The 7,243-nt window shown below is 45.6% G+C and overlaps 1 long non-coding RNA gene across 1 annotated transcript; it reads left to right on the forward strand.

Moving 5' to 3' along the window:
* The first annotated feature begins 4,304 nt into the window (after positions 1-4,304).
* On the forward strand, positions 4,305-6,031 carry LOC135397375 (uncharacterized). Its single transcript, XR_010423638.1, has 3 exons — positions 4,305-4,369; positions 5,403-5,528; positions 5,739-6,031. It is a non-coding gene; the product is annotated as an uncharacterized LOC135397375 (long non-coding RNA).
* Positions 6,032-7,243: the final 1,212 nt, after the last annotated feature.

Genomic DNA, 7,243 nt, shown 5'->3' on the forward strand with positions numbered 1-7,243 from the left:
CCTGCCACGCACCGGCCCACGCAAATCGTGCAAATCCGAGGATAACATAATATATGTATGTGTGTGCGGGGGGGGGGGGGGGCAGTGTGACGATCGCGAAAGTTCTTGCAGTTCATGGCGTCTATCTAAGCAGCACTCTTGAATGGTTTTCAGAGTATGACCTTTTCAGAATACTTCCAATCTGGTGACACCACCTCATTGCTCATGACAGCCTATACATGTAATCGTATTGTGAACGTCCAAATCACTTATTTTTGTTCTTTTTTTTTTTTTTTCATCCGCATTTTTCAGTGTGCACAAGCACGCGTGTGTCGCACCCAGGATCAGCGTGTGCGGGGGGGAGCGCCCCCCCCCCCCTACCTCTGAGGTCTGTCTACGCCACTGCCGGCAGTCCGATCGTCAACTTGTCGTTATCCCCATAACGCGCGTTAAGCGCATCACTTCGCCCGTGATTCGCCACGAGCTCTCGCGCGAGCCTACCAAAAACAGCTTTGGAGCGCGAGAACTTTAAATATAACGATAACGCTAGCTATGTCAGAGTTCAAGATCGTGACCCAGCACACTGCATGCGTCTTGATGACGTGATTTTTTTTCCCGTTCTGCAGAAAATGACGTTCTCCAACTATAAGTTATGCACACCCCGTTAATTGAAGTACGACTGCATGCCGCCAGTTTCCACCTGGAAAGCATTGCCATTACGCTCATTATGTGCAAGTTTCCAAGCGACGACACAACCGTTCTTTCGTTTCTCGAGAATCCCACTTTCGGCCCCTGATCCTGCATGGTCTGGTGGGCGCATTGGGTGGCAGGTTGCGTTGAAGGTATCCATATTGCGCCCGCTCACCCACGCGCACTGTATATCCTTCATAAGTCAGTTACGGTAATTGCTGGTTCGAAATAACAACCTGCCTCGTGGAAAACACCAGCCGCACGCGCAACGTGGAAAGAAAGATTACTTTTTGGCACGCGGACAAAACTCTGGAGTTGCCAAGAAATTCGAGACTGGCGTGGTCAGCGCAGCGAGTTGACGGTAAATGTCGTGGAACCTGACCTCGCACGTCACATGTGATACCTAGCTTCGCTAGCACCGCATAAAGAACATGGAGGTAATCAGGAACACAACGAAAGGTCAGGGGCGGATCCAACACCAAGAAACGGCGACGTTACTCCCTTCTATAGGATTGAAGAGGGAAGGAAGACAAAGCAAGCACACTAGAATTGGCGTCTCAGTAACAGACAGAAACAAGATTACAGGTTATACACGTTGCTCAAACACCACCACCAATTAAACATCTCTACGATGACGTCTGAACCGCAAGTAACGGGATATTCGTAAGAAAGAAAAGCCAGGAAGAAGCGTTTACCATGACTCAATCGAGAAATCTCAGACTCCGCCAGAATGTTTATGCAAAGATTAGTGCTAGTTGTCTCACTTGGCATCTTTCTGAAACGCGTACGAATATTGCGTGATAGACCACGTGTGCTAGGGAACATGAACAACGAAACTGTGAAAACTCACCAGTTTTCAAACTATATATAGGTAACGCCAGAATATCTAAGCTACTTCGTACACTTTCGAAGTGCATGCCTGTGAAGGGACCATATATCACGCGCTCAATGTGTTGTTCCTTTGTTGCTCTGTTCATTGTTTCTTTAAATGCATTTTTATTTGAATTGAAAGTAACTTCTTTAGATCTAACGTTTCATAGCGGCACTTGAACGAGAATTGCATGAACAGCGCGAGAAGCGGCGAAGAGCGCCGCAGACGGAACAAGGGGGGCATCAATAAAGAAGCGCGTGGTTATTAAGGGAGAAGCCATTCTTCGAGCGCGGAAAAATAAGGGGAAAGTGAGGGGAATGTGCTATGATGCATGCTTTGTAGAGTCTTAGAGGCCCTGGAGAAAAATGTGATACGGGATTGGAAATACAGTCCCTGTCGGATTCTTACTCTTGTTATGTGTTTCCGAGAATTCAGCCATGATGATATGGCTTGCCGCTCGGGCAAAAAATAAAACAGAAAGACTAACATCCATACAGGGTATTTTCCTAGAGCTGCACCAGATCTTTAAAAAAATTGCTTTTTTTTTTGCGCTTTTGCGTAACAAAATTCGACGATGATATTTCAACGTACGTGCTCGATCGTTTCAGGATTTTTCGAAAATATGGCTTTTAACGACGATTGTCTCCCATTCTACTATCTCACTTTCGCACGAAAGCGCCTAATTAAAGAGCTAATTATTCAGTTTTAGGTAATTAGTCATCTAGTATAGTTACATACTCACTTCACTAAAACACACACACACAAACACAACAACAACAAAAAAAGAAAACACGCGGTTCGTTGAAGTTCATGTCACATATCGTGAACCTTACGGTTGGATTCCTCAGTGACGGGGCGTATATGATGTCTGGCACTGGAAGATGCATCGTAATGTGTGAGCTTGGTCTAGCAAACTTGCACGTGTGAGCTTGGTCAAGCAAACTTGCACGTGTGCACATGGTCCTTGCATGTCGCCTCAGCTCGAAAATTCGTCAGGTCTGCAGGATATCATTGGAACCATTGGTGACAAGCAATCATCGCAAGCCGGTTTTTCGTCACCACCACCGAGGATGTCGAGGACTCGCACCATATCGCATCACACAGTTGGAGAGTGTTCATTTGCCAAAAGTGTCTTATGTGAGTTACATCTTTTCCTTTTCTTTTCTTTTTTTTTTTTTTTCGAAAACGACTACGGTATTTGTTTTATGTTCCACCGTCGAAGCTTTGTCGCGCAGTGAAGCAAGGGAGCACAGATTCGATCGAATGACAAAAGAGCCTCCGAGGCAAGAGAGGGGCAGCAAAAGGGCAAATCGCTGGTTGTTGCAGTCCTAGTTGGAGGAGCTGGGCGGGTGCCTTCGGCCGTATTTATGACACGTGATACCAAGTGAGTCGGCATTCTTCCTGTCCAAGTGTTAACACCGCTACGATGATGCATGCACCTGAGCTCGATTCCAAGATTACAGGCTGGAGCTAGGGTGGGTCCACTCTTACTGAAGAGGCTAATAAATATCACGCCACAGAATTACGTTCACGCTTCGAAGGTTCCTGGGCGCATAAAACGTGCATTGCTTTGCCTCGTTCTTTCTCTTTGGCATCTCAGACGAAGAAGGAAGCAAAAACGTTTGGTATATTCCACACGAGAAAGAATATATGCGTGTTTTCCCTGCAGGTTTCATTTTTACAAGGTCGCAATTTAGAAGACGGAAAATTAAATAGAATACACGAGTTCCTCTAAGTTATACAGCTGACAGTGGGTGAAGATAATTTCTTGTCATGCCCCTTTCGAGTCAATGCGTAACTACACTTGATGCTCTACCATCCATACTGTCGTGAAGATGACTGGAGCATGGTCGGAGAGGAAGAAACTTGAAAAAGAAGAAACAGTGCAAACTCGTTTCTGTTCACCGTAACTGCATTGGAAGCGGCAATCTAGTCTTAGAAGACCTTCCAAATGAATTTGCTGGCAGTAATGTTTTCTACGCATGCGACGCTTATTTTCAAAACCTAGTACAGGTATAATATGTTTTTGTGTTTAGGCAGCAGCAACCCCTTTTCGTAGTGGTGGTGGCGCCTTCAAGTTACAATTATTATTGTCCTCCAAATACATCACGGACAAAGCGGTACTTAGAGAATACGTGTGGCGCAAAAAATAGGACAAACAGCAGTCTCCAGAACCAATACATTACAACAACGCAAAAAAAAAAAAAAAAAGAAGCCGCTATTCTATTTCATTTCACTTCACCACGACACTTGTCTTTACCTTAGCCAGAGAAGGCAGGTCGTATTTATGCAGTTACAAAATTGTGCAAAGCCCGATAGAAACATTTCTTTAGTCAAGCACAATAAGCGCACGACGCTACGTATAGTAGCGTCTAGCGTGCCAGGAGGACGATATGATTCTGCAGTGATGAACGTGAGATGTTTTAACGTGTGAAAGAACAGAAGGTAGCTTTGAACGACGCGGGGGATTCCACCAGGAATATTTGTCAGGAAGAACCTCTCATTCCAAAGGAATTGCGTACGTGCGTATCGGCACTTGTTTGCGAATGGGTGCGTCTTCGCTCCCTTTGGCAATTCTTCATGCCTGTGTGAAACTCGTTGTTGAAGCGAAACCAGGCAAGAAACACGCTCTACTTGAGGAGGTTGTCACCAGGGGTCGACCGCCGGAGACCTGGCACGTTCCCAAGTCGCCCGCTCTGCACTTCCGCGGTCAGCCACTGAATACCAATAGCCCAGACGTTGTTTAGCTATGGCATACCACGCTGTCTGTCGTCAGCATGTTATCAGCTTCCTGAATTCGATTTGCCAGATACGGGGGCTCAATGTCAAGTAAGTTTGTATAAACAAGCCCACGTAACTGGATGATAAACGTCTGTCAGAACAGAGCCTACGAGATACTGTTACTCCATTCGCATTTGTTGCAACACCCAAGTCATATGTCTTGTGACTGCTTGCTGTTTGTAAACGATCATCTGGTAGTCTCCTGCTTGGTACGTGGCCTAGATTCCATCAATCTTACACTTGGAGAAACTCTAATGGCATTTGAGGGAATGTGGCGTGGGCATTGATGTTAAAAAGAACCTTGGCCGCATCCACTGAAGCAAACGGTTCTGTCAGTTTAGCTGGTGGGTGAACAAACGATGATAATATTAATTTAGCGTTTTCTTTTTTTCATAAAAGAACTATGATGAATGCGTAACGTTGAGGAGGCGCTCTCAGGCTCGTGTGTTCGTAGCATGTACAGTGTATCTTAGTGCGAAAAAATAAACGATACTCAGAACTCTATCTGCCCGAAAAACGAGGGATTACGGTTTGGGAGCCAAGAATGACAAGGACGATCGCTTCTGCTGACAACCGTTTACTTAGTGAACTGGGTGATGGTTGCGAGGTATTCAACATCCGGAAACTGCCACGTACTGCAAGCAAAGGCATGAAAAGTACATTTCTTTGTCAGAACAAAGATCTCCCCCTCTCCTGTGTGAGGAGGTGGGATCATACTTGTGCTTTCGCTGCTGCTTTGCAGTAACCTAATGGTGAGCTAAGCGCGGCCCAGCAAGTGGTCCAAGCAACAATTTTCGTACACGTTTTCAGGTGCTCCCATTGCACTAGTGAGCGCATTTGTGAAGGATTGGGGATAGTGTGCCTTCTTAATCGTAAAAAAAAAACAAAAAAAAAACAGGCTGGTTTAACTCGGGAAAACTAAATTTATCAATATTGAAAGGTTATATATATATGAGATATGAAAAGTTAATTTGAAATATATGAAATATAATGATGAATATATGAAAAGTTAATTTTATTACTTGCAATGGACAGTAAAAGTTCACGGAACATAAATAGCGTTTGCATCAATTTTTTTCAGAGAAATAGCTTGTTTCAAATAGGAAATTTCAACACTGAGGTGCGACACCACATATAATTGAAATGTGGCAGTCGTCTAAAATGCCAGACGTCGGCAGGAATCGAATCACGCACCTCTTGATTACCGGTAAAGTGCAGAAAACACAACAGTGTTTTTTCTTCTTCTTCTTCTTCTCCTTCCTTTTTTGTCTTTAATACATGTAGGGCAACAATTTGTCTGTTTGCGTGTTCCAGCCTCAGAACATTTACTTTCCATCATGACCACATATAATGCAGTAATTATGAGTGACGTCACCAATCTATTAATGTATTTGATTGTATTCGTTCCCTGCTTTAGCATTGTCGCAGACTGTGTGTGTGTGCATCCTCAAGTCGAGAAGTAGAGCAGAAGGTAGCCAACGACCCCATCAACGCTGTTGCGTCCGTGTGACATATGCCGTGCAGATGAATGATGGATGGATCCAAGTAAAACCTGGCTCTGGGACAACGGGAAGCTGGCGTGCACAGACGTGGCCCTGCTATTCTTATATGAAATAGGGCGCTATTGGTGACGACGTGAACAATGCACGGTTGCTGGAAGCATCACCGGAAAAGTTCCAGTGTAATGTTTGCATCTCCCCGAGGCTCAGCATCAATAAAATTCCTATCCCAAGATGTATAACATGTCGATACGTTGGTGTTTTGACAGTGAATCGTGGTAGACGAAGCATGTGAACGAAATCACCTCGAAAAAGGGAAGAACACGCTGAATCTTCTCAGCAGAATCACTGGGAAAACATGGGTTTGCAATACACGGTCCATGCTCACTGTGGACAGAGCCCTCATACTATCTCGGATTTTTGTGCGGTATGCCGCATGTTAGCCTTTCGCTAACAGAATGGCGGAATCTCAAGCGTCTACATCGCGAGGGTATAAGAACATTCCTCGGCCTACAGCTTCCCCAGTGTTGCCCAATCCTCCTGGAATCGGGAGAAAAGTCCATCAGCATTCAGTCGGAATTCAGAGGGCTCCGGCTCATAGACAACGCAGCACTGTCGAAAAAAGAAAACAGCTCTTCACTGGTCTACGAACAGCCCCAACACTCACCTTCCCATGTCTAGGTCATACGCCAACATCCGTTCACCATACGACAATCGCATTTCTCGACCTGTTACTCCACCATGGCGTGAGATGGTGCCCGATGCTTCGCTGCACATCCCACACTCCTAGAAAAAAAAAAAAGGGTGGAGCAGTTGCATCTTTTAGGAGGTAATAGTTGTCGCATATGTTGTGCCTAACGGGTTGCAAAGTTCTACACTCTAAAAACAGAACCACCGGCCTCGGTGGCTCAGTCGGTAGCGTGTTCGCCTTCTGATCCCGAGATCGCGGGTTCGAACCCGGCCGAGGACGCCAGCAACTTGGTGGCAGGGTACAAGTTGCTTAGACACGCCGTCTTCCGCGAGGGACGTTAAATACGGGGTGCCGTGTGGTGAGCTTTCATCGCACGTTAAAGAACCCTCAGGTGGGCAAAAGCAATCCACAGACCGACCGCTGTGGCGTCGCTCATGATCTCAGTTGTCTCGCGACGTAAACACCCAATTATAATAATAAAAACAGAACTTCACCGCATAGCGCGCTGTGCGTCAACAACACTCTTAAAAATGAACTTCACCGCATAGCACGCTCCTAGCCAACCATCATCACGAATGATATCGTTGTCAGCCCTGATTTGTTGAAAACCGGGGGCGTACGCCTTTTTTGTGACACTTATGCTGTTCATAATTGTCACAAAAAATGTGTACGCCCCCCGTTTTCAACAAATCAGGGCTGATAACGATATCATTCGAGATGATGGTTGGCTAG

This window comes from Ornithodoros turicata, chromosome 1 (genome assembly GCF_037126465.1).
Source record: "Ornithodoros turicata isolate Travis chromosome 1, ASM3712646v1, whole genome shotgun sequence".
Classification (NCBI taxonomy): domain Eukaryota; kingdom Metazoa; phylum Arthropoda; class Arachnida; order Ixodida; family Argasidae; genus Ornithodoros; species Ornithodoros turicata.